Source organism: Monodelphis domestica, chromosome 1 (assembly GCF_027887165.1).
Source record: "Monodelphis domestica isolate mMonDom1 chromosome 1, mMonDom1.pri, whole genome shotgun sequence".
Classification (NCBI taxonomy): Eukaryota; Metazoa; Chordata; class Mammalia; order Didelphimorphia; family Didelphidae; genus Monodelphis; species Monodelphis domestica.
In genome coordinates, this window is record NC_077227.1 from 624,706,629 (window position 1) to 624,733,696 (window position 27,068).

The following is a 27,068-nucleotide window of genomic DNA, read 5'->3' on the forward strand; positions in this document are numbered from 1 at the left end:
AAAAAGTGCTTTCCAAATAATCATTCTGTAAACAATGACAATAAAGGAGAAAACCAATATGAGAGATAAAAGAGTATATTGTAGAAGAACAAAATAATTGGTATCATCAAAAGCATAAAATAAAGTCATTTAAAATTGGTAATATAAATTTTCACATGAAAATCAAGTTAAGATATATTCATTTCACTAAAATATTAATAAGTTCCTTATTATTAATACATGACCCCAAAGAGACAAGGAATGTGGATATAAATGAAGTAATTAGCATATCCCTTTCAATTAGTTTCTCTAGCTATAAATAATTAGAAAATTATAATTAGCAAAAAGAATCACAAACCAATAAGAGGATTAATAGCAACAACAATAATAGCAGTTGACATTTATATAGCTCCTTATGGTTTACAAAGTCCCTTCTTCACAGCAACCTTATAAGATAGATAATATAGATATTTTCACCCCTATTTTATAAACAAGGAAGCCAAAAGCATGGAAAGTTTAAGGGACATCATTAAAATCCTTGAGAAATCAATGTTTTCTACAACAAAGTAAAACTTTATAAAATCTGGACCCATTAATTTGAAAGTATTGATACCAATTTTGCATGTCTGATTTTTTTTGATTGGCAGGTTTAACGTATATAACTTAGAATACTGATGTTTATGATTATGGTATGCAATTCAGGCTTTTTGCAAATTGGATTTTTTAAATTAACTTGAATTCATTTGATTTACTGTTAGACATATAGCTATCAATCATAATGTATATTCATTTCTTACCAGATTGTATTCCAGACTTCTCCACCATATACCAGAAACCTCTTCATTCCAGAAGATCACTTCACCCAGGAATCACATCTCAGATGTAACTTCTTTACCTGTGACCCTGCCTTCTAAATGGATAGCTTCTCCCAGAACCTCCAATTAAGGAAGGTAGCCACGGCAGGCATTTTTTCATTTCTTAGCAGGAGGAAATTCCATTTTTTTCTTCATTGCTCCATACATCCCTCACCCATCTAACCCTTTTCATCTTCTTTTCATATGTTGTCTTCCTCCACTAGATCGTAAGCTCCTTAAGAGCATGCCTTTCTCTTTGCTTCTATTTGTATTCTCAGAACTTAGCACAATTCCTAATAAATGACAGGTTGGCTAACTGAAAGAGATTCATACTTTAACTTCATTCTATAATTGGGACCCCAGATTTTTCACTAATTTGGACAGTTTCTTTCTTCATGCCCACGGGCCTGCCTGAAATAGTTGGTTGAGATGATATTTTGTAGCTTACTTGTTTAATCATGTAAAAGTCTTTCCAAAAAAAAAAAAGCCTTATTATCACTTAAAGAAAGAAATACATTGAGTTAGATCAACCAGAATTTTCTGTTTCTCCTGGAGTTAGACATCCACAAACCCTTCTGCAACATTATAGCATCACCAGGAACCTACACTTTGACCCTAGTGATCATCTATTCAAGTGAAAAAGAAAAGTTAATTGGAAATCAAGTCAATTCTATTCATATCTTTGCTATTAGTAACCTGGGGGACCTTAAATAACTTCCACATGTTTCAGTTATTTTTAATATGTAAAATAGCAGTCATTTCTGACTCTACCTGCCTTATGAAGATACAAATTATATAACACATTAGGAAAGTCATTTAAATTAAAGTGATGGATTCCATCATACAACAACTTATCAAGACAAAGAATTTACACAGGTTATCTCATGACAACAAGGTTTTATTTTATATATGACTTCACAGAACTCCAGAATCTGAGCTCAATAAACATCATATCTGCAAAGTATTTGGCTTCCACCCCACCCCAAAACCTGTCTTCTTATCAGCTTCCCTCAAAGCAGGATGGCTAAAAGGACCTAGGTCTACAGTCATGTAGAACAAGCCATAGTACATAGCTATGACTGGGGATGTTATTCTTAAGAAGGATTGTTGAGGAAGGAGAGATTTTTGACAAATAAAAAAAAAGAAAGTCCACTGTCATCTTCACTGTCTTCATAGAGAAAATTGAATTTCTATGTTTGTAATGAGTGGTACATCATATCCCAAAAACTGAGTGGAAAAAAACAAAACCTTGTGAATACAAATGAATGGTGAAGAAAACTAAGGAGAGATCATTGCTATTAGAAACATGGAATTGAGGCAAGAAGTACCCTTGAGATCATTTGACCCTACCTTCCCATTTCAAAGGTGAAGAAACTGAGAACCTTAGAATTAATGATTTAACCAGTCAAAAAGGTAGATAACAACACTAATTTACTCAGCTCTCCTAACTCCCAGGACCACTGGTTCCACTAAACCATACTATTGGGTCACCCATCTCTTCAATAATAAGAAGGATAACACTTGAACCTCCCTTTCCTGACTCTCAATCAATGCTCCCATTTTCTGATTCTTTCCTAGTTCCCTCCTAAGGAGCCATCTGGCACCATCGAGTACTTTTCCTAACTGGCTTAGTCTCAAAAGTGGAATAAGTGAGGTCACATTAAAATCTTTCATGCTAGGGCCAGCTGTTGTCATGTTCTATTTAATGTTCACAGCGGCATCCCAGATGGAATCACCTGAGTCCTAACTCCATGGGGAGGAGGAGACTGAGAAGATGCTCCCAGGGGGGCTCGTTAGTCAACATCTGGCCATCAAACAGACTGAAGGCATGGTTTCAGCAGCAGCAGCAATTGTTTTTTTGGCACAATTCATTGAGATTCATTTCAAAGAAAAATGGATTCTTTTTGGGAAAAGAAATCAATCTTGAACTTGAATCTGCTGACTGAATGCCAAATCACCTTGAAACTAGTCCTGCCAGTTTTAAAGATGTGACTAGCTTATTTGTCTCATTAATTATCTATCTATCTATCTATCTATCTATCTATCTATCTATCCCAGACTAAAATCTCTAATTTCTTTTTTCATGCTGAAAGGAAGAACTAAAGCATGTGGTAGAGACAAACCAGCCATATGGTAAGCTTCTTTGCTGACTGATTGAAAGAGACTCTGAGCTCATTTATGGAGGGGATTAAGGAATAAGAGAATAAAAGCTCCTCTTTTCTCATTTTCGTAGTAGAAGGCCATTGATCCTTACTGAAGTACCTGGTGGGGCAACTGGCTAGGGCTGAGTCTATTCCTTTTTCTCTCACTCGTCCTTGTGCTTCTAAAATCTCTACAGTTATATAAAGGATAAGAAATGTGAACCCAAGCATTGAAATGGCCATATGGTCATAGATCAGATGCCAGAAGGGACATGACAGATCATTAGAAATTTAACCAGTCTTGCTTCCAGTATCTCCCTTCTCTCAACCATCCTTCGTAAGCTTCCATATTGATTTTTTTCCCTGAAGTTCAGATCTAAAGCATGTTACTCCCTGACTCAAGAAGCTTCAAAGGCTCCCTATCACCTCAAGAATCTAATACAACTTCCTATGTTGAGTACTAAAAACCTTTCACAATTTAGCTATATAACAAATCTTTCCAAACTGATACTGACTTTCTTCCCAGACACAGTATTTGGTGACCCACCACTTTGCCTTTCCACAGACTCTCATTTCTGAAATACTCTTCCTCCTCAATTCTATTTCAAAATATACTTCAGGTGCTTCCTCCTACATGAGCCTTTTTTCTGATTCCCCACCTGTTAGTACTTTTGTCCCTTTGTATTTACTTTGCATATATATATATATATATATATATATATATGCTAGCTCTACTTCTCTATGTGTATACATCCCCATCACAGAACATAAACTCCAGGGCAGAAGGTTACATTCTATTTTTGCTTGTTTGTTTGTTTTGGCCTTCTATCTCCTATCTCCATCTATCTTCTATCTTGAGTTGAATTAAGTTGAGCATAGCCTAATTGTTTCATTTTATGAATGAGAAGAGGGAGATCCTGAGATGTAAAGAGACTTGCTTATGGTTAAACACTTGACAGAGGGAATAATTGAACTACGTTTTCTGTTTCAAAATGGTGCTATTTCCACTATACAATATTTGTTTCTTATTACGTGGCTTATGGCTATAATGGGACACAGAGCTCTGAGCCCCAATTTCTTTAAGTAGGAAATTGATTCTCAAACTGATTTCATGAAAATGCCAAGAGAAGTAGGTTGTCTAAAGAAGCTTAGTGGTCTAATAGGAGAGGCTAGGAGTCAAGATTGAATTCTAGGGGGCAGCTGGGTAGCTCAGTGGATTGAGAGCCAGGCCTAGACACAGGTTCAAATCCAGCCTCAGACACTTCCCAGCTGTGTGACCGTGGGCAAGTCACTTGACCCACATTGCCTAGTCCTTACCACTCTTCTGCCTTGGAACCAAGGTAAGGTTGCTTTTGTTGTTGTTGTTGTTGTTTTGTTTTTTAAAGATTGAATTCTAGGGCTAGCTTTGCCATTCACATTTTCATGTGTCCTTGTGGCAAGTGTATAAACCTTTGTTTTTTCATTGGGACATATTGGTTGTAAGTGAGATAAAAGTTGGGAAAGTACTTTCAGATCTTCAGAAGAAATCTAAAGTTTTTTGTTTAGATTATTGATAAACAGTGATTGACCCAAGGTTATATAAGATAAGTTTCCTCATCTTCTCTATACCATTGAAATCAAAGGTCTGGACCACACAAGAAAATGACAGAATAAAGAACTGCTGGTAGTGGGTGAAAAGGAACAGTGACAGTGAGAAAGATGGATGCTACTGATATCCTTTAATCAGTCAAGAAGACAATGTTCCTTTATCATGTCCATCTTAGTGATTTTGAAGGGAGAGCTGAATTCTCTCCAAAGACAATTGGGCAGTGTCTGTTGATTGGGGGGAGTGGGGAGGTATCACTTGAGCTTTTCCAAAGAGCAGAATGATAAAATTGGCCTCCCCCCAACCTAAAATCTCTGGCAGACTTAGCAGCACAACTTTATGCTCCTGCTTTGAGGAGTTCACCCAATCCTTCATGGAAGAAAGGGATTAACATTTTAAAAATTCTAAAATTCTAAACAGAAAGTTCTTAGGGGTCATTTTAGGAGCCCAACTCCTTTATTTATAGAGAAGGAAACTGGTACCTAAAAACCTAAGTGACTTGTTCAAAGCCCTACACCTAATTAAAGATAAAGAGAGAATTAGAATTCAGCTTTTTTTTTTTGACTCAGTGGTAAAAAAAAGGCTTTGATAGGAAATATACCAAATGTTCCCATCAGAATTTTTACATACCCTTAAGTAAGAGGAGATACCCATTTTCTTCATCTAAAAAACTTAAGTAATAATTAAAAATTACTTCATTAGTTTATCATGAGGATTAAATGAGATAACACATGTGTGGCACTTTCAAACCTTAAAGCTTTAGCTAGATAAGTGCTAGCATTTAGCAGTCTTCAATAGGACTGATACTCCTAGGCCCTGAGCTCAATCCACTATGCAACCCAGTTGCCTCTAAGCCTCTAAATTTGTCATATGTGTGTTCTCACTCTCTCTATGTGTTTGTGTATGTGTGTATAAACATGCTGTTTTCTCCATTAGAATGCAAACTCATAGAGGGCAGGAGCTGTTTTTGCTTTTCTTTTTTTAACCTATTTCTTCATCATTTACCAATCATAAATTATAAACTTTGCTGATTGATTACATATTTATTTTTTCATTTGTTTATTTAAATCACAAACTAAAGACTACTTGGAGTAAATATGGTTGAACTGGTATGTCTTATATAAATATAACTAAAATAGAGACTGCAACTTCATTCAAGGGTAGTTTTTAGTTTATCCACCAAACATACTTTTGTATTGCTATATAATGTTGTTCCATCTTCAAAATAAGACTCTAAGACCTATAATTCCTTTAAAAAAACACCTAAAATTGGAAATGAACACTGGCCTCTGTATAACCCATAAGAGCTCTAAGAAACTTAAAATATGAATATCCACTATTGAAAATGGCTAAATGTAATTAAATTAATGTAATTAAATGTCTCTGGGCCTTCAGTTGCTCCTTTGCCCCTCATCATTCATATAATATAAACTCTTCTACTTTACCCCAGGGAAATCACACTTCTATATTTTGTATATATATGTAGATAATACTTTCTATTTGAGATTCTCAAAGCAATTTTAGGTTTGTGGTTTTTGTTAGTTCTATTTTTAGAGGAATGGGAAGAAGCTACAATGTTTAAGTTTGTCCTGTGGGACATTTTGAAATAAAAGGAAAAGAGAGTGCTTACCCTTATATACTTGAACAATAATTATCATTTTTTGACCGGCTTATGATCTCTTCTTGACTATGTGATCAAATAATTTTATTCTTTTTTAAAGAAAAAAAAATCTTATTAAGGGCCACTTTCAGAAGCCTTTTATCTGGTTCTAAGTGCTTTTAACAATTCCAATCACATGGTAGCAAATGGATTCTTAGCCTGAAGGCAAAAGTTGCTTTTTGTCAACTGCTAGATGCCTTCTATCTGGCAATTCTACCATGTGCTTCAGAGGATGGGTGGAAAGACTCATTATGTCTCTCATAAAAATTTCCAGTGTAGTCACTTGCCCTGTGAGCGAATAATGAAGAAAACTGGTTGTATATACTGAGTGACCTGAAAACGTTCTTGGAATAAAGGTAGAGATAAGGAGAGTGGTCAAAAAAACAGTAGTAAGGTGAAATAAATGGGCTGACACATAAGAAGACTTTTGGTCATGTTTGAGAGTTAATAGTGTTGTTCTTACATGAACACTATTCTTGAATGGTGTAATTTTTTCCAAAAGGCTTCCGGAATTAAAAGAAAATGTTCCATTCTATTCCTCTAGCATTTTCCAATCTAATTTAGATGACTGAAATGGTTTGACACAGAACAAACAAGTTGGACCATAGCCACAATCTAAAATGGGCTGCCTCCAGGGCAGCCGAGTGGCTCAGTGGATTGAGAGTCAGTCCTAGAGACTGGAGGTCTTAGGTTCAGATTTGGCCTCAGACACTTCCCAGCTGTGTGACCCTGGGCAAGTCACTTGACCCCCATTGCCTAGCCCTTACCACTCTTCTGCCTGGGAGCCAATACACCGTATTGACTCCAAGACGGAAGGTAAGGGTTTAAAAATACATATTTTTTAAAATGGGCTGCCTCCATTGAAATGTAGAACTAGAAGCATACATGGAAATTATTTAATCAAACATCCTGATTGTGAGGCTCAAAGAAACAAAGTGACTTGTCTAATTAGCAGAAGATTTAAATCCAATGCATTTTCTACCAAACCATAGCACAACTTATTTTCATTATAACCTCTATTAATTTACATTCAGTCATTTAAATATTCAGTCCAACCCATGCTTACACTCAATTCTTGAAGGCATATGTCTTCACATTTATGAACCAGCATTCATATATGCACCTATTTTGCTTAAACATCTATATCATCTTTTGAGTTCAGCTGCAGAGATGAAATTTCCATAGTTGAATTGTCTTCTACCAAAGCTCCCACTCCAAAAGCTGAAAAATTCATGTAGATCCTGGAACACCCAAACTCTTTTCCCTCAGAGGCTCTATTTTCTTTAGGCCTCATAGGAATTAGAGCCCATTTTAGGGAGCATCTCCTATTTTTGGTTATCTCACAGGTAGGCCTAGGGGACACTTTACAGAGGCTTCTCAAAAGCAAACACAATTCCCTTTGTCTCCCTAACCCCTGAAACAAAATCTATCACATCCTGCCCAACCTATCTCCTTGGCTGACTTCACCAAGAATCCCTAGGATATATCAGCTTCTCTTTCTCCAGTTTCCTGTTTACTCAGCCCAGCTCTGACCATCTAGAAAAAAGTGTTTGGGGAGGTCACAGAAATAGGTTTAATGTGGATTTAGACTTAAGCATATTATCTCTTCCAAGGATTGTTCTGCCTGAAAGAAATGTTGACCAAGTAGACCCGACATCTTCCAAGAATTCCTGGTCTCAATGGTTTCTAGAATTTTCCTGTCAAATCGGTAATTAATTTATGTGATAGAAATGTCCTCTCATTCTATAAACTCTAAATTCTTCCAAAGAGAGGTAAAGACTAGGTGACCATGAAAGGTCACTGAGCTATGGAAGCTATGTTTCACAACCCTGATTTTGGGTTGAAAAATACAAGTAGAATTGTTCTCCATTGATGAATTCTTTTTTTCCCTCAAAATATAGAAACTGTAAGGATGTAGATACTTTTTATAAGATTGAAATTTCTTAGTCTATTATAGGAGAAGCTAGGCACAAAATTTTCTTTAATCAGCAATATTATTTGAGAATAAAAAATATTGGAGGCTTAGTGGACAATTTAAAGATTGGGAAGATTTGGGCATCTATAGCCAGGCAATATGTATTTTGATATTTCTCTCAGCCACTTTCTATTACTTGCAATTATTGTTGAGAATTGAAATTGGATTCCTTGGTCAAAGAAGTCATATTTCAGGAAAAATAGATTATCAAAGAAGAAATAGGATGGCTTCTCTGGAGTGGATGAAGGCATATGATGGAGATAAGACAAGTATTCAGTTTTTGTGTCTTTTGTCCCTGTCAAGGCAAATGATCTTTTCGACTGGAAGGCACAGAACAAAAATAATTGACAGGGAATATAAGGCAAAATAAGTAGGGGAATAGTATTCAGGTCAGTTGGACCTAATGAACTGAATCTTAGGTATTAAAATAACTGGAAGATGTGATTGCTAAGCCAATGTCAATAAATTTTGATTGTGGAAAATGAGAGAGATACCACAGAATCAGAGAAGGGAGAATGGCCCATTTAAAAAAAAGGCAAAATAGTGAATTCTGAAAACTTTAGTAAGCTTGACTTCAATTCCTGGCTAAGTTGTAGAGTGTTTATTGAGGAAATGATGAGTAAATATATAGAGAAGGAAGTAGTAACCACTAAAACCTAACATGGCTTCATCTGTGTTTATGTTGTAAACATCCAATACAACAAAGTGCCTTGCAAACATGAAGTGCTTATCTAATATTTGTTGAACTGAATTGAATCGAGAATACCAGTCTAATTTTTAAATTTTCTTTCTTTCTTTTTTTTTAGACAAAATTATTGTCCTGGTATACCCAGAGAGTGCCATAGGTATAGTTTAGCAAGATTCCAACAAAACATTTGACAAAGTACCTGATGCTGATCTTGTGGACAAGATGGAGAAATGCAGACTAGAAAATTGTATAATCAGATAGATTTGGAATGTATTTAGTGGTAAGACCAAAAGAATAGTCATTAATGGTTTAATGTCAAATGGAAAGGAGGTCTTACATGAAATATTTCACTTGTCATTGTGCTTATCATTATGTCGTTTAATATTGTTAACAGTGACTTGGGGAAGGCACAGAGGGTATGTTTTTCCTATTTATAGATAATACAAAGCTAGGAGGTATTGTGAATGTCAGATGACAATTAATTTTGAGAAACATCTTGATATGCTCAACTGTAAGACCAAATCTATTTAGATGAAATGTAATATATATCAGTTTGAGTTTAGTGGACTTGGGTTCAAAATACCAACTTCACCAGTATCAGATGAAGGAAGTATGACTGGATAGTAGTCCAACTGAAAAAGTTTTCTAGGACTTTTAGCAAGTTCAAAATGATTCCATAGTATGATATGGCAGCCGAACTAGAGAGGTGATATACATGTTTATACTACATGGGTCAGAACATAGCTGGAACGTTTTTTTCAGTTCTGAGCATCATGTTTAAGAAAAGACATTGATAAGCCAGAAGACCTAAAAGAAGCTAATCAGGTTGGAGAATGAAGTTAAAAATCACACTTTATCATTTGGATCATTTGAAGGTACAGAGGGTTTTTTTAACTGGAGAAAAGAAGACTCACAGGGGACATGATAAATGACTTTGGGTATCTATTAGTATGGAATTGATGAATCACTATGTATTTATTAAATGCTACTATGTTCCAGGCAATGTGCTAGGGGTTAGGTTACAAAGACAGAAGTTAAATAACCTCTTCCCTTTTGGAGATTACATTCTCTTGGGGTAAAAAAATACATAGATATATGCAAACTAAATGCAAAATAGTTAAAGGGTAAATTTGGGGGACAGGACACTAGCAGCTAAAGTCATTAGGGAAGATTTCAGATAGAAGGCAGTATTCAAACTTAATCAGGAAGGAAAATAGAGATTCTAATGGGAGAAAGTGAGGAGATGATGCATTCTAGATCAGCTGCAAGATAGTGAAAAGGCACGGAAACGAGAGAGGGAATATCTAATGTGAAGAGCAGTAAGACGACTACTTTAGTTGGACTGCAGAGGATATGAAAAGAAGCAATGTGAAATAAGGTTTTAAATGTAGACTGAAACTGGGTTTTGAAAAGCTTTATATAGCACAAAGAAGGATTTATTTTTTATCCTGGAGACAACAGGGAGTCATTGAAGTTTATTGTATAGAGGACTGACAAAGTCAGATTGGCACTCCCAGAAAGACCATTTTGGCAGTTGTGTGGAGAATGCATTAAAGAAGAAGGGGACTTTGGCTAGAGAAGCCAATTAGGAGGTGAGTTTATTGGTCTAAGTGAGAGAGAATGAGGAACTGGAATAGAGTGATATATGTATGAGTGATAAAGAAAATGCAAGCTAATGTGGAGATAGAAACAATAGATTTGATTTGTTGTTCAATTGTTTTCATCACATTCAACTCTCAGTGACCCCATATAAAGTTTTCTTGGCAAAGATACTAGAGTGGTTTGCCATTTCCTTCTCCAGTTCATTTTGCAAATGAGGAACTAGGGCAAACAGGGTTAAGTGACTTATCCATGGTCACATAGCTAGTAAGTGTCTGAGACCATGTTTGAACTCAAGATGATGAGTCTTCCTGACTTCAGGCTCAGCATTCTATCTATTGTACTACTGAGTTGCCCCTACAGTTTGATAACTGGTTGGATATGTAGGCTAAGTGAGAATGAGTAAATGAAGATGACTCTGAGTTTGAAGTTTATTGACTAAAAGGGTAGTTCCCTTGACATAAATAGGCTGCTTCTAAGAAAAGTGGGTTTTGGAGGAAAGAAAATTAGTTCTATTTTAGATCTGTTGGGTTTGAGATACTTCTGAAGCATCCAATTGGAACCATCCATTAGGTAGTTGATGATGTGGATCTATTGCTCAGGAGAGAAACTAAGGCTGGATATCTGATATTCACATGCATAGAGAAGATAATTAAATGCATGAGAACTAATGAGATCATCAAATGAGAGTTTAGCAAGAGAAGAAAAGTAGGTAAATGATGGAGCCTTAATTAAGGTATATCTATAGTTAGGAGATGCGATATAGATGATGATCTAGCAAAGAGGAGAGAAAAGAATAATGGCACCAATTATGTGCCAGGCACTGTGCCAAGCACTTTTTACAAATATTATCACCTTTGATCTTCATGAGAATCCTGTAAGGTAGATACTATTATTATCTCCATTTTACAGTTAAAGAAATTGAGGCAAACAATAAGTATCTGAGGATAGATTTGAACTCAGTTTTTCTGATATCAGGACCAGCACACTCTATACTGTGCCACATAGTTGCCTGTAAACGGATAGAAAAGAGTCAAGAGGAATAATATTATAAAAACTTAAAAGAGAAGAAAGCATTAAAGAGGAGATGGTGGTCAATAGTATCAAATGCTGTAATGAGGAAGAGGGATTTGACTTGTTCTGCTCAGAAGATAGAACCTTCAGAGAATCAAATCTTGGCTTCATATAAGAAAAAAAAAGTCTAAACAAATAGAGCTATCCCGAAGTAAAATGGATTGCCTTGAGAAGTAGTTCTCCCTTACACATTAACTTCATACAATTGTTAGGTGGACATTTGTTGGGAATGTTGTAGACAAATTCTTGTTTAGGTATGGATTGAACTAGAAAGCTCATGAGCTCTTATTCAATTCTGGGGTTCTTTGATTCTGTTTAAGGCCTTAACATATAAAATCGCCGAATTTAGAGCTGAAAGGGACCTTAAAGAGCATCAACTCCATCTTTGAAATTAGTAAAATTGAGGCTCAGTGAAGTGAGAGGACTAGTCCAAGGTCATCCTAACTTAATGAATTCCTAAATCTTGTGAGAAAGAGTCTCTCAGGAGAAGGTTTATTGGACTAGCTACATTCTGGAAATTCATTCAAGTGAACATAATCCCCAGTTATTATTTTACTACTATGTAACTGGAACAAATATGTGGTATGGGTAATATTGGACATATAAATAATTCCTTGAAGGCTATAATACAGGCTATCAATTATTTCTGGTGGATTATTCATTGGTCTCTAATACACCAATCTGCTTATCTTAGGCAAGCCATTTCCAGCAATGTTAGCCAATGTCTTCTCCTTTAAAAGAATTTTTCTCAAAACCAGGATTTTCCAAAGTAATACTTTAGTCTGTTATTTCTCCATTAGTAGGAAGCCAATATATATTTTTGAAAGGCTTGCGGAATAAAATTTTATCTTAAATAAAAAAACACTTCATTAAGCATTTTTTTCTAGCTACATCTCAGCACCATGATCTTGTTATTATTCATGGCTTCAAAAGCTTCTATTCCCAAAAACCTAAATCAGTTTTGAAATCACAGCTGATTTCTAAGGACATCCACACATACACACAGAAAAGGTTTCCTAAACAGAACATCTAGAATTAAGAAAGTCCCCAACTTTAAAACTAGTATTCCCTAGAGGGTCCAGTCAGCCTCAGAGGGATTGACCCTACCCTTGAGTTCTATTTTTATACCTCTTTCATTCTTTTCCTATTTTGTACTAATAGGGCCAATATTTTTTAAAAACTGAAGTATAAGCCCTTACATTTATTCCTCTTAAATGTCATCCTATTTAACTTAGTAGACTTAAACAATTGTGTTGATTTGCAGATATATATTTAAAATATTTTTGCTGACTATCAAAATTATGATGGAATATGATGGAGTTCTGTAGTGACTTTGACAGACTTCTGGGCACTGAAGTTGCCAGTTAGTTTGTTTTTTTTTCTTCATGATGGGATTGCTGTAATTTTCACTTTCCCTCCCTCCTTTTCTTTCTGTTTATATAGAGAAAAGTCACATGATAATCCACCAAATGGACCAACCTTAGACTCACTCACTGTTCATTTTCCTGACAGTAGAGGAATTCATGGATTTGCAATTTATCAGTCATTAACTTTGAAGGTACTGCTTCATGGAAGCGTAATAGATTAACATGAAGAAAAGAGAGCTGCAATTTGGCCAGAGACTATTAATGGAACAAATGCTGTCTGATGTGCAGTGTTCCCTTGGAAGGCAGCCCTGCGACTCTCACGGAAGCTTCACTAATAGATTTCTGCAAAACAAGGATGCTGCAGGATGGCAGAGCTGAATGCGCCAGCTGAAGGATGGCAGACAGGACTTTCTTTTTTCTGTTTTCTGGGGGCAATAAGGGAGACAAGTCATAATTTCATATAGAATTCAGTCTCCTGACTATAAATATCATTGTTTGGATAGAGGTGGCACTGGGAGAGGGGACTCTTGGAGGCCAGGAGATAGTGGAAACTACTAGGTTAGCAGAAAAATAATGGCACACCTGGATCACAGGGATAAAACACAAGGGCCTGAAGGCACTCAATGAATTAGCAGAAAAATCTAAATCTAACAATTGCTGCCTATTACATCAGAAGGAGTTATTAGGTAAATATCATGCAATTACTTGAGTTCTATAGGAACTATTATAGAATAGTAACTCACTCCTGAATGGTAAATACTAGATAAATTATTTGATCCTTTCTTTCATATGGCTCTGGATTTAACTTGTTATATAGGCTAATAGGAGAAACTATAGCTAATTCCCCTGTCTAAGAATGAAGTATCATTCAATTATAGCTGCCTTTTATTTATAACAGGTGACATGTTTCACATCTACTGAGTCCCAAAGCAAATGTTTTCAGGAATTTAAATGCAAATATTTATCCTTAAAGGGGATTTCAGTGCCTCTTCTGCAAAGGATAGATTAGCTCCTGCAAATTGTCATTGGCAAAAGTTTAAAAAAAATTTTTGAGATATTTCTCCATAAACACTGGGCTTTACCTTGGATACTGCCAAAATCTATGTATCTCAATTTTAATACAGGACAAAATGTATGATTTCTTTGGACTATGAACTTAACAATTATTCACTCTGTATAATTGCTGCTGGCCCCTCTCTCGGCTGTCTCTGAAAAAGATTGTCAGGAATTATAAATGCAGCTGGTTATAGGCATAGAAATCTGAAAAATGAGAGAACTCTGTCCTTTTCTCCTTGGCCAAAGTCCTTAAGAGCACTCTGAAATATTAATTCCTCTCTGATTCCCCCTGATTTCATTAGTTTTTGAGAAAGGTTTCAATATTATGTCGGTCAGGTCAGCTGGAAATTTTAATATTTAGATGAAGATAAAGATTCATTCATTCATTCATCATGCATTTAATAATCACCTTTTATATGTCAGAGAATATTTAGCCACAATTTTCTAAATAGCACAAGAAAAAGAGAAGAAAAAAATATAAATAGAATGAATAAAAAATGATGTCAAGGAGAGAATTTGCTAACAGCTTCTAAGAATGATAGAATGATTTGACTTCAGGGTTTGAAAGTTTCCTCTCTTTCATGGACTTCAACAAGACTGCATACAATTTATTGGATATGATTGGGAAGGTATTCTTGCTAAAACAGAGATTGACCTAGATGCCCTCTGGCTACCTTCAATTCTAGAATTCTATAATAAGGAGTCTTTAGTAACCAGAGACTTGAAAAATTAATTTAAAAGAGAGATGAAAGAATAAAAAACTATTAAAAATTCATAAGCATGAGTTGACAAAATGTATGGGTAAGGGATACTCAAAACTGTTCTGTACACAGTAAGAACATAATACATATTTATTTATTTATTTATTTTCTTCTTTTTTTTTTTTTAAACCCTTACCTTCCATCTTGGAGTCAATACCTTGTATTGGCTCCAAGGCAGAAGAGTGATAAGGGCTAGGCAATGGGGGTTAAGTGACTTGCCCAGGGTCACAGAGCTGGGAAGTATCTGAGGTCAGATATGAACCTAGGACCTCCCATCTCTAGGCTTGGCTCTCAATCCACTGAGCTACCCAGCTTTCCCTGTATATTTATTGAATCACATGTTGAATTGAAATATTGTAAGGAGAAATTCTCAAAAAAATGGTTTTAGAAGAAATTTATACATTAATTAGACTATATTAAGAGTCTGAAAGTAGTTTGTTTTTTAACCTTGGGCTTCCATTCAAGACTGATTGCCAAATCAGTTACTAGATTATAATAAATTATACTAAAATGTAACTGAAAAATTAGGGCACCTAGGTGGCAAAGAAGATCGAGCACTGGGCTTGGAATTGGGAAAACTCATTTCCAGGAGTTTGAATCTCACCTCAGACACTTACTAGTAGTATAACCATGGGCAAATTATTTAATTCTGCCTTAGTTCCTCATTCATAAAATGAGCTGGAGAAGGAAACAAAAGACCACTCTATTATCTTTGTCAAGAAAACTACACATGGGGTCAATGAAAAGTAGAACACAATTGAAATGAATTAACAACTAGCTGAAAAAAGTGACACTTAAAATCTTAGTATTACTTGACTTACATAGACAGTCCATAGACCATCTATTTAATAGAATGATAGAACTGGAAAATAACTTCAATGTCATTGAGTCTAAATTTCTTGAGTTACAGATGAGGAAATTGAGACCCAGAGAAATAAAATACAATATCTAAAGTTGTACCAAAACATGGCAGAACTATGGTCAGTCAGAACTGAGTTCTCCTGAATCTCAATCTTATCTTTACATTCTACCACACTGCCCTCTAGTTCCATAATTTGCCAAATAACACCACACAGATCACTTATGCACTCTCCATACCAGCTACATGCCCTAAAAAATAGGAAATATATAATAGAGGCATAAAGTAATGTTCCTCTCTTGGAATTAGAAAGTATATTAACTATCCCATACATTAATCATGTAGTTAATTAGGTAGTACAATTGTACAATTTCTTTATTGTATAATGAGCTTCAAGTTCCTCACATAAAAGATAATATAGAAATATAAGAATTACATTTTTAAAGTAGTTAAGGACTTTGGAAGTCAACTAGATCCCATCGGGTTATTTTGCAGATAAGGAAGTTGGGATGAATAGAGGATTGCTTCAGATCTCATAGATTTGAGCCAGATTTGAACCCAGGTTGTTTAACTTCAAATGTAGTGATCTTTCTATGATATCACACTGCTATCAGATTATTAGGTTTTTTTTTGTTTTGTTCTGTTCTATTTTGTTTTTTTTTTTAGAAATAGCTGCAAATCATACATAATATTTAGCCCCTAGAATGAGGACTGTTTCCTTTAGTATCTCCCTTAGTTCATTTCCTTTAGTCATTATGGCCTGTTTTCTTGAAGAAGATAAAGCCAAATCATCTCCTTCACTTTATCTGCTACTCAAGATCTCCACTAAATTTGATACACCATAATTAAGAATACACCAATAACCCTGTTCATCTATGTAGGAAACATCAGAAATTGCTCATCAGTTTCCTAGTTTAGAGGTCAGAGCATGATCCTATGCATTAGTGTCTCTTGTCAGATGTCTTATTTTAGAAAAGATAAGAAATCTCCCTGAAGACATTCCTCTAACTCCTCCTCCAAACAGTGATGACATTTATCTTGGTAGCTGTCACCTTATCCTACATGTCATCCTGGCATCTATTTTATATTTGTGATGCTGCTGGTGTGTAGTTTGTTTTAATCAAGGCTCTTATAGTCATACGCACATGACTATACCCAAACCAAAACAGCTGGATATTTAGAAAGGCTGCCAAGGAATGAAGCAAAATAAAAAAAGTGGCAAATAGAGAAAGAAGAATAGTATGTCGGCCAATCTTTCTCCTTCCCCCCAATCCAAATATTAAAGAACCTTTATCCTCTGTCAGTTGGGCTATAAAGGAGTTTTTGTGTTGCCCTAAAATGAGCATTAATTGGCTGGTTTTTCCATTAATTCAGTTGTCCAGAATACTTAAACCTCTGACTTTTTACTAAGCGGATGCAAAAAGGATGTGGAGTATCTGGGGAGTGCTGATTATGCAAGAATCTGGTGATTTCCCATCAGATTTCTGCCTTTAGCAAGTATTAAATGTGAATAATTCACTCTTCTTGATAATGGAAAATTGAAACTTACAATAAATATCTGGTATGAGCTTGTGTTTGTGTGCATGTGTTCATGCTTTGGTGTGACCTTGGATATTGTCTTAAATGGAAAGTGATTAGTCTGCTTCCTCTCCTCAGATACATCCTTTTATCATACAGGCTTCCAGTTGTAAAAGATCAATTTGTTACCTTCTATTGCTAGAAAGGGAAAAATTCAGTCTATTCTTAAATCAATAAGTTCTAGATATCATTATGGATTTGTGCCACTTTTATTAAATCCCTCCTTCTATTCAAATTTTTTTGATTCCTCATTTTCTATAGTAAAATTTTAACCATTTAGCCTACCATTCAAAAATCCTCACAGTTTTACTACGGTCAGTCTAATGATTCTTCTAACTCTAAGATTCTTATACTTAACATTTCCAGTTTTATCTTTCCCTGTTTCCCTCCATTAAGAGACAGTATGATATAGTAGAAAGAGCTTTAGACATAGAAGTCAGAAGACATGAGTTTGAATATTACCTTAAACACCAATTAGTTGTGTGACTATTGCTAAGTCACCCAGCCTCTCTGAGCCTCAGTATCTCTCATCTGCAAAATGGATGATAACTAAATAATTTTAGTCACATGGTTTTTATGAGGACCAAATGAATTAATATATGCAAAGTGATTTGCAAACCTTTAAGGACCATATAAGTAGTCTTAGCTGTTATCATAAGCCCTTAAGTCAAGAGAAATTGATCTACTTACTGTCCCCCTAAATGCCATGAGCTTTCCTTCCCCCATACCTTCTCTCAATTTGTCCATCTCACTTTGAGCCTCTGATATGGTATTTTCCCTATTTTTAAAATTCAAATCATAATCATTCTTTAAATACTAATTCAATTCTATCTTCATTCACAAAGTCTTATTTTTTGAACTAATAAAATTATCAGTCCCATTTTGGGGCATTTAATCATATAGTATCTGCCATTTTTTGTATTATTGTCTTGTCATTTAACTTTTAGTTATAATTTCATTTTAGATGGTATATTCTTGGAGGTCAGGAATAATATTTTATACCATTTTATATTTCCCATAGTGCCTAGCAGAGTCCTATTATAAATAGTTGTTCTATAAATATTGATTAGGTAAAATCAGACCTTAATGTATGGTAAAAAGGGTAACAAAACAAGCTTACCTATGATTGAAGCTGAAAAACATTTATCTTCTTTATAAGAATTGAAAAACATTTCCCATAACTTGGAAAATAAGATGTTTCTTCAACCTGTATAATCTGAATAATAGATTTAATTCTTTCATCCTCCCTCATTATTCTGCTGCTACTAATCAAACCTATATGATGGATGATATTAACAATACAAAACTTGATGTTTAATGTTAAGAAACTGAACCAGCAGGGACCTCCAACTACAGGTAATCAACATTCCAAGCCATTGTAATGGGACCACAAATTTCCATGAAGCTACTGTTCCTGTCATAGAACATTATGGCTATTTTTGTTTAAATAAAATTAAAATAATAACTTGTATTCCTAACAGCAATTTGGACTTTGGGGCTTAATTAAATATATACATTGTTTTATGAGCTAAACTTTAACTAATTAATGTAGGCAATCTTAATGAGTCTATAAGCAGGCCCCATAGGAAAAACTACATAATCTTTCCCATACTTGTCCTTGAGCATATCTGTATGTGCTTCCCCTGACCTGACTGTCCAGGTTTCAACAATTTGTTATTTTTAGGAATGCTTTTGCTGAAGCTTCTGGACAAATACATGTTAAATTCATGATATAGTCATTCAAAAAATTACCCAGGAGTATATTATGCAATTCTCCCTAAAATCAAGCACTTCTCTTCCCTAGGTTTTTGCACTCCACCCCCTCCCCCAACCAACTAGCTTCACTGCAGACTCCCCTCCCCCTCACTCCTCCACTAGGAGGGAACAAAAACAGCAGTAATTGCTAATGCCCAAGCACGTAAATCTGGCAGCTCTGGTGGTTTTCATTTGACGCAACTACGCAGAGAGCTGTCTGGACGTGCAGCAAGGTAGCATTCCTATGAAGTCGAGGCATATGTCTAAAGAGTCCTACCCATCTTTCCTTCTAATCACCCTCCACTTAAAATACGGTTGTTTATTTTGCCTAACAGATCTAAAGTTACTTTTGAAATAGATATTTTTGGACTAATAGTCAAATTATTTTACACTCACATAACTGAAAGGAAAAGACCTTGTGAAAAGTCCATGCTAGTTCCCATTTTAATAAGCATGATATAGAAACTATCACAGTTATGGTTGTCTAATAAACACCTTTTAAAATATCATTTTGAGAATTTAGGGGATACTAATGGTGGAATTTATGTTCATTCATCATGTATATACTAATGTGTCCATTTCTGTGTTTTCACTGTTATTTGTCAAAAAAAAAAACTACTGAATTTTTTGCTTTCTATCATTTTATGTCAGAAATCTATGATGATTTTTTGAATGTTTCCAAATGGTCAAATAATTTCATCCAATGATATGTTTGGTCATTATTACAATCTCAGCAGAATTCTGCAATGCCATAACAAACTGCAGCAGATTTTTAGGACTGCATCCAGTTTCAGTAGAACCCCCACATTTTTTCCACTGAAGTCATAATGAAGACCCCATTGGAATCCTGTGAGAAGTCAACTATTTATTCTATCAAAATCAGAAGCTCATAATCTGATAAACTATCAACTTAAAATAGGAATTAGCACATTATTTCAGAAATGCTTATGTTTGCTTTATGATCTGAACATAAAGTTAAAGGAATGGATTCCATAAACACTATGCCAGCAACCTGAAAAACTTCAAGTATAATCTTTTCAAATATGTGTCTGGTGGTGTGGGTTGAGAGATAATAGCTCACCTCTGAGAAGAAGAGACTCAATATTAAAGTTGATTCTACTTTGTTTCCCTAGGATATATTTTAGTTAATCTCTGGCTCTATCTCCCTCCCCTCCATATATATGTATATTTACATACACACAGACATGTATACACATATATGTCTAGATTTACAATCTCTTAAAATAGGAGTTAAATAACAGCAGATACCTAGGATCATATATTTTCCAGAGTTGCTAAAAACAACAACCCAAGCACATCAATATGCCAGAGAACTGCATTATCTTCGAATTAAGTACCTCTTTTAAAAAACCTTATTACTTGTCTAAAGAATCAACTTTTTTTATTTCAAAAGAAGAGGGGAAGATATTACAAATTATTTCCACAAGAAAATTAATCTTTAAAAAAAAACAGAAAAAGAATAGATATGCTGGTAAGTGGAGAGAGCTGTAAAATAATTAAGAAGTAGCTCCTGTTGGTAGGATTTTATTTTGTATGGCCCTTTTAAAGAATATTTTAAAGGATATTTGAGAGACTTTTAGCTCTTTCTAGGATATGTATTTTAGTTAAGGGCTTATGTTTGCCCTGGTCTCAAACAAGGCTCACTCATTCTGCACCAGGTACAAGCAGCAGCAACCCAGTAGTCTGGGTTACTGTCCCTGGTGCTGAAAGGTCGACCGCATCAGACGCAGTCTCTCAGCGTCACTCTCCATGGTTCTGAGCCATGGGCGCTCCGCAGCGCCAGTAGAAAGACCATTCCTGAGGTCCCAGCAACAAAAATCTACTGAGAAGGACCTCGAATCCGACAGCCTGCAGTTTACATAAAGCAGGCAGCATAAATCAAACTCCCTGGGCATAGAGGATGCTGTTGCTGCAAAGCTGCTGCTTCTTGATCTGGGTGGGAACTCCTCACCCTCCTCTTTCCCTTCTTTCTCCACTCCCCACCACGCACCCAGCCGCCTCCTTAATAATCTACGGGAGAAGAACGCATCGTCCTTATATGTAATGATTACAATAATCTTATTGTAGTGATTATTTCTATAAAGAAAAAATAGTGCTCACTTAAGTCTCCACCGCAAAATGACAGGAAAGGAATAAAGAGTGCCTGTCCCAATAACAATTTAAAAAGAATAAGTCTCTTCTGGATGTTCTATCTCACCTGGGTCTATCTGCAGTGCTCTCCTTCACTTCTCCGCTCATTCCGCTCACCAAGAAGCTACTTTAGAAGTCTATACATGTATATAGTGAATATATAGAGATACTTATATAACACTTCAACCTATACACATAAACACTTGTATTCGCACAAACCCATTTTGTATACATAGCAACATTCATTCGCATCTCCTTCTGGACGTGTAGGGATACAGAGGCTGGCAGATAGGGAAGAGGGTAGCTTACCTAGGTTTCTGCAGAGAGAGCTTCAAGGGACGGTGTTCTCGGAGCCTAAAAGGGTTTCAAGTCTATAGGTGATCGCTGAAGAGGCGGCTGCTGCTGCTGTTGCTGCCGCTGCTGCAGGGAGGGAAGGACGGAACAGTTTGCTCCTGACCTCCCCGAGGTTTCTTCTTGAATGCAAGGGAGCTCTGCCCTCATCAAAGATGGCCGTCCTTTTTGACGTCAGCAGCTTTTAATAGACATCTCATCAAGGGGAGGGGAGGAGGAAGTGAGCTGAGGGAGGGAGAAAAAGGAGGGGGAGGAGCTGGGAGATGTTGATAGCTTGACTCAGCTGCTACTGCACCTTGGTGCAATCCTTTGTAATTTTAATCTCTAAGAAATAAGCGAATAACTGAACGAAGATGGTTCTTGTAATTCAATTATACCCTCTTGATGGCGTGGAAATTATGGGCCTTTCGGAACAACTTTTGTTTGTCTCACTATCTTTTTATTTTTATTTTTGCTGAGTTGATGCTTTGGTTGAGTCATGGAGGGGGAGGAGGAGGGTGCAAGGAGGGAGGATAATGCAGCAGCGATTTGTTTTCGCCAAAGGGGAGGGTCCGAAGGGGCATCCCTCTGAAGTCTCTCTTGCTCCATATATGGCCAATCTACGTGGGCTGCTATTTTTATGAGTGATTTCTTCTTTCTGTTTATTAGAACAGCCCCTTAGGTTTGAGAATTACATTAATCTGATTGTTTCCTTCAGAAAACACAATTATTTTACAATACGTCAGAGGAACAATAAGAAACCAAATTGGGTTTATTTTGGAAGGAGGAGACGTGGGTATGGTTGTTTTTACAATATAAACTAGGCTTACTGATTGATAATGATAGAATCTGGTCGCACCGTTTTACTTAAAGTTTGCTAGAGGACCTAGAAAGAAATGCATCTTCTGGGATTAAAATTTCTTTCCCTCCTTTTTGTCCTTCTTTCTTGCTATCCCTACACACCCACTTCTACCCCTTCCCTCTCATTGTGCCCACCCCCAGAGAAGAAGCAAGAATATTTCGGCTTGTTGCTTTCGTAAAAGCCAGTTCCTGGTTTACTATATATTTCAGTATGTATATATATGGTTTATAGAACAATCCAGACTTCCGGAGGAAGAAGGTCGGTAGGGTAGGGAGGTGCTTAGGCGGATTGGATGTGAAAAAATCCTAGTGGTTCATTCATTTCTCAAACCAAGATACTTTGGTTATCATTTGTAGCTGGTAAAGGGCACTTCCCTTGCCCGAATATTGTTTTAGAATAAGAAAGTGTTAATCCATCTACTTTTATACTTGTGAAAAACAAACACTAAGTGTCTAGTTGTGGCAAAGCAGCCCACAGCTGGCTGTAGGTTATGTAAATCGGCTTGGGGAGGGAGCATCTCATGACTGTTTCGCAGGTGTTTTGGAAGGTTAGCCCGGGTTTTCCGAGGAGGATGGTGAGTAGGTGGTGGGTGGGGGAGTAGGGGGTGGGGGCAGGGCGGGGCGGTAAAGCGAGATCTCAAATCCAGCATTGCAGAGGACTCCATAGGGATGGACGTGATCTAGAATTCTACTTTGAAGTGAAGAAACTTCACGACTCCCTTCCTTGAGGAGAAAAATAAAAATCCCCCATCTATCTCAAGAGAATCCTTTCAGAGCTTTATGGCCTTAGGAGAATTCTTCACCTCTCTTGTTCTCTTAAGTGTAAAATCAAAACAATATTTTTTTATTCTCGATTACAGTCTCCAAAGAGAGGAGGAGGAGAAAGACGAAGGGGAGAAAGAGAGAATAACATAGAAGGAAAATACAGTAAAGGAAAGTAATTCAGAAGGGGTCTGGTCTATAAGAATTTAAGCTGTTTCTAATCAAGATATTGGGAATTTGTACTCCTTAAACCTTGTTAGTATGCATCACTGGTTCAAATAGGTTTGGTAAATCTAATTTCACAATACTCAGTAATCATTTATATTATGTTTAATGTTGGATCCACAAAACTGAACAGGTTGTTGGTTTTTTAACACATAATTTTTGCAGACTCATGCCCAAATGAAATATCCTAAATCCTGGAAAGGTTATAAAAAGCTATAATAGTTATAAGTGCTTAATTGTCAATAAAATACTGGAGTTCTTTTGGTCATTATTCATTGCAAAACTGTTTGGAATTTTTAAGGGATGACAAACACTGCATGATGCTTTATGCAGAAACTTGGGCTTCTTTTTGCCAATGTACCACGGGGGGGGGGGGGGAGGGGGAGCAGCAGAGGGTTTAAAGGAAGCTCTGCAGTAATGAAAAAAAATAATTTTCTGAGTGAGACCATCTGAATGGAAGACATTCAGTCAGAAATGTTTGTGAACGAATAGAGGAGGTGGGGGATTTTCCAGGGTGAAAAAGCAGAATAGGTAATGCGTCAATGGTAGAGATTCATTTTGCAAGCAAAAATTGTGCAAGATTTGCCTTGAAAGAACTGACTTGATGTTAAAGCTTAATATTCAGATGCTGAAGCACCCCAGTGACATCTCTGAGGGAAAAACAAGACAGAATAAAATGATTAATTAGATTAATTAGATCACAGTACTACCACCAGCCCTTAGTTTAACCACTTTTTTTTTTCTTTTTAAACCCTTACCTTCTGTTTTGTATCAGTTTCAAGTCATGAGAGTGATAAGGGCTAGGCAAGTGGGACCAAGTGACTTGTCCAGGATCACACAGCTAAGAAGCTCTTGGATTAGATTTGAACCCAGGATCTGTCTTTTGATCTACTGAGCCGCCTAACTGCCCTTTTCATTAATTTACTTTACCAAGTACTTTTAACCAACAGGAGAGATTCTGTATCTTGTCTCAGGAAAGGTAGCAGCTTGAATTGAGAAACATAAAATGTCAGCCATTTAGTTCATAAGTCTACTCTTCAGACAATGACTTTCTCTTGAGTTTTAATGTCTAGTTGATCTCTTGTTGTATAGTATCTACTTTAAATTTTTTTTTCAATTAACAAACAGATGGTCTTTTCCCCTTCCAACCACCCCTAAAACAAAAAAATATTTGCAAAAATAACCATAGTCAAGTGAAACAGTTTTACATTGGCCATATCAAAAAATATGTCTCTGTATATTTAGTTCAATACATCTCTATTGGGAGTGAGCAGAATCAGCAGTCCTTCAGAATCATAAATCAAAGTCTTTTCAAATTGTTCAGTTTTACAATGTTGTTGCTATGGTATAAATTCTTCAGATTCTACTCATTTAACACTGTTCAAAGTGAGGTGCTTGTGAAGCCCATGCCCTTCATTCTTCCTTATTGGTATGGATTTTTACCCGTGTCCTAGATTATGTGAGATAAACTATTCGCCCTTTCCTTCCCTTTTCTTCTCTCATATATCATTCCCCCACTTCACCCTTATCATTATATCTTTTTATGTTCACCAAAAACAACAAAAATCACTTCTTAGCCCTCCATCTTATTTGTCTCACTCTATAATGTTTTACTTGCATTAAATTTCTTAGGAGATGCAGCTATCATTCCCCTCCCTCATACTTAATATCTATAAAGTTTTTCTCCCCATTTACTTTTTTGGTTCTTCTTTAATTTTTTTTTCTGTTTAATCCTATATTTGTATTCAGAAGTTTCTACTAAACTCCAGGCTTTTCTTTAGGAATGCTTGAAAGACCTCTTTAATTAAAGTTCTAGTTTTTTTTTTCCCCTGTAGAATCTACTCAGTTTTTTTTTTGAGTAAATTATTTTTGTTTATAATCTTATATCTTTTGCCTTTTGGAATTTCATGTTCAGTGTCTATGTTCCTTTTGAGTTGTTGATGTTGTTCAATTAATTGTGCTGGACTCTTTATGATCTCCATGGACACAAGTCCATGAGGTTTTCTTAGCAAAGATACTGGAGTGGTTTGCCATTTCCTTCTCAAGTGTACAACCATTTTACAGATGAGAAACTGAGGCAAGTAGAGATTAAATTACTTCTTCAGGGCTACATATCTATTAAGAGTCTAAGACTAGATTCAAACTCAGGTCTTTATAACTTCAGGACAGGCATTTTATCCACCACTTCCTACTTGCCCTTTTTGAGTAGCAAAGGCTAAATCTTTTGTGATCTTGACTGTAGTCACACATAGTTCCTTGGTCTTTAAACTTTTCTGGAAGCCTGCAGGATTTTTTCTTTTGATCAGAAAGCTCTGGATTTTGGAAATGACATTCCTAGGAATTTTAATTTGGGAGTTTCAGAAAGGCAACATATATTCTTTTTATTTTCATTTCCTCTAATTCTTAGAGATCTCTGAGTTATCTTCTACTAGACTGTACTTTTAAAACAAAGAATTATTTTTTAAATGTCTCTTTATCCTTGCATATAACAATTACCTAATTAGTGTTTGTTGCTTACTTGGCTATACCTTTTTTTGTTTGTTTAGTTGTTCACCAAATGATTGCTCTGGGCCATACTGCCTATTCTAGAACACATGCTGCTGTCCTGGGCTGGGGCCAAAATTATCTGTGTGTCCCTGTCCTGCAGGCCGAGTTTATGTGTGGGCTCTGAGTTTAGGCTCTTAGCCCCTCTGGTTAACCATTTGTCATTTGCTTGGTCTCAGACCTGAGTCTATGATCAGCTCTGGTGATCCCCACTTGCCTAGCTCAGAGTTCCATGCACTGAGCCCATGCTCTTGCACTTAGCTGATGGTTTGGGCTAGTAGCTCAGTCTAAGATTTGTTTTTAGTTGGTAAAGGTAGGGTCTCTGGATGCACCATTGTATTACTGGTCTGGAGCAAAAGAGAGGCAACAGCTAAGTGTGTAATCAGCTTTGGGAATGCTTAAGAACTGCAATAACTTCAAGTTCAAGACCCTAAAATCTGTCATCCCAGACCACCCCTCTTCCATAGCTCCCACTGTGGTCACTTGCCTGTAGGCTGAATTTGTGATCTTGGGATGGAAGTAGTTTCTCCTTTAATTTCCAATATACTTTTTTCATCTAGCATTCTTCTTAGATAGTTATTGGAGTAATTGTGTGGGGAACTGAGTTGTCCTCTTCCTTATATGCCACCATCTTGGCTGGTCTCTCTAGTATGTTCTTATAGTCTGAGTTTAAAATATAGCCTTAGTCTTCTTTGCCAACTAGAAAAAATGATATAATCCTTGTGCCTAAGGTGGATATATAATGAGATGGTATGGGCCTAATTTAATAAGAAAGTGAATGAAGATGACAGAAAATGTGCTTCAAAACAATTTAACTACATATCAATTTCTTCAAAGATCCAAAAGTTGAGTAACATCTATGTTGTTGTTCATTTGAATCAGACTCTTTGTGACCCCTTTTGAGGTTTTCTTAACAAAGGTATTGGAATGGTTTGCCATTTCCTTTTCTACCTCATTTTGCTAATGAGGAACCTGAGACAAACAGGACTAAATTACTTGCCCAAGGTCATAAAGCTAGTGTTTAAGGACAAATTTGAACTCAGATATTCCTTACTCCAGATTCTGTACTTGATCCACTGGGCCACCTAGCTACCCACTATGAGTAATGAGAAAATTGCTTGCTTTATAGATAATTATCTCCATGATGTTAATTCAAAGTCCACAACTTTTCTAGTTGTCAAAGATCAGAAGTACACATGGATTTAGCTTGTATTTTGTTCCCTGAAGAGATATAATCTGTAATTTATGTTCAACTATTATAATA

The 27,068-nt window shown here is 36.1% G+C and overlaps 1 protein-coding gene across 2 annotated transcripts in view; it reads right to left on the bottom strand.

Annotated features, from left to right (window-relative positions):
• The window catches only part of SNAP25 (synaptosome associated protein 25), a 91,082-nt gene extending 69,119 nt beyond the window's left edge, over positions 1–21,963 (bottom strand). The window contains exon 1 of one of the 2 annotated variants that reach the window (XM_001374399.5): positions 21,392–21,963. The gene's annotated coding sequence lies outside the window, so the exon portion shown is untranslated. The remainder of the gene's footprint in view (positions 1–21,391) is intronic. The other variant, XM_001374420.5, reaches the window with a different exon arrangement.
• Between the last annotated feature and the right edge of the window lie 5,105 nt (positions 21,964–27,068).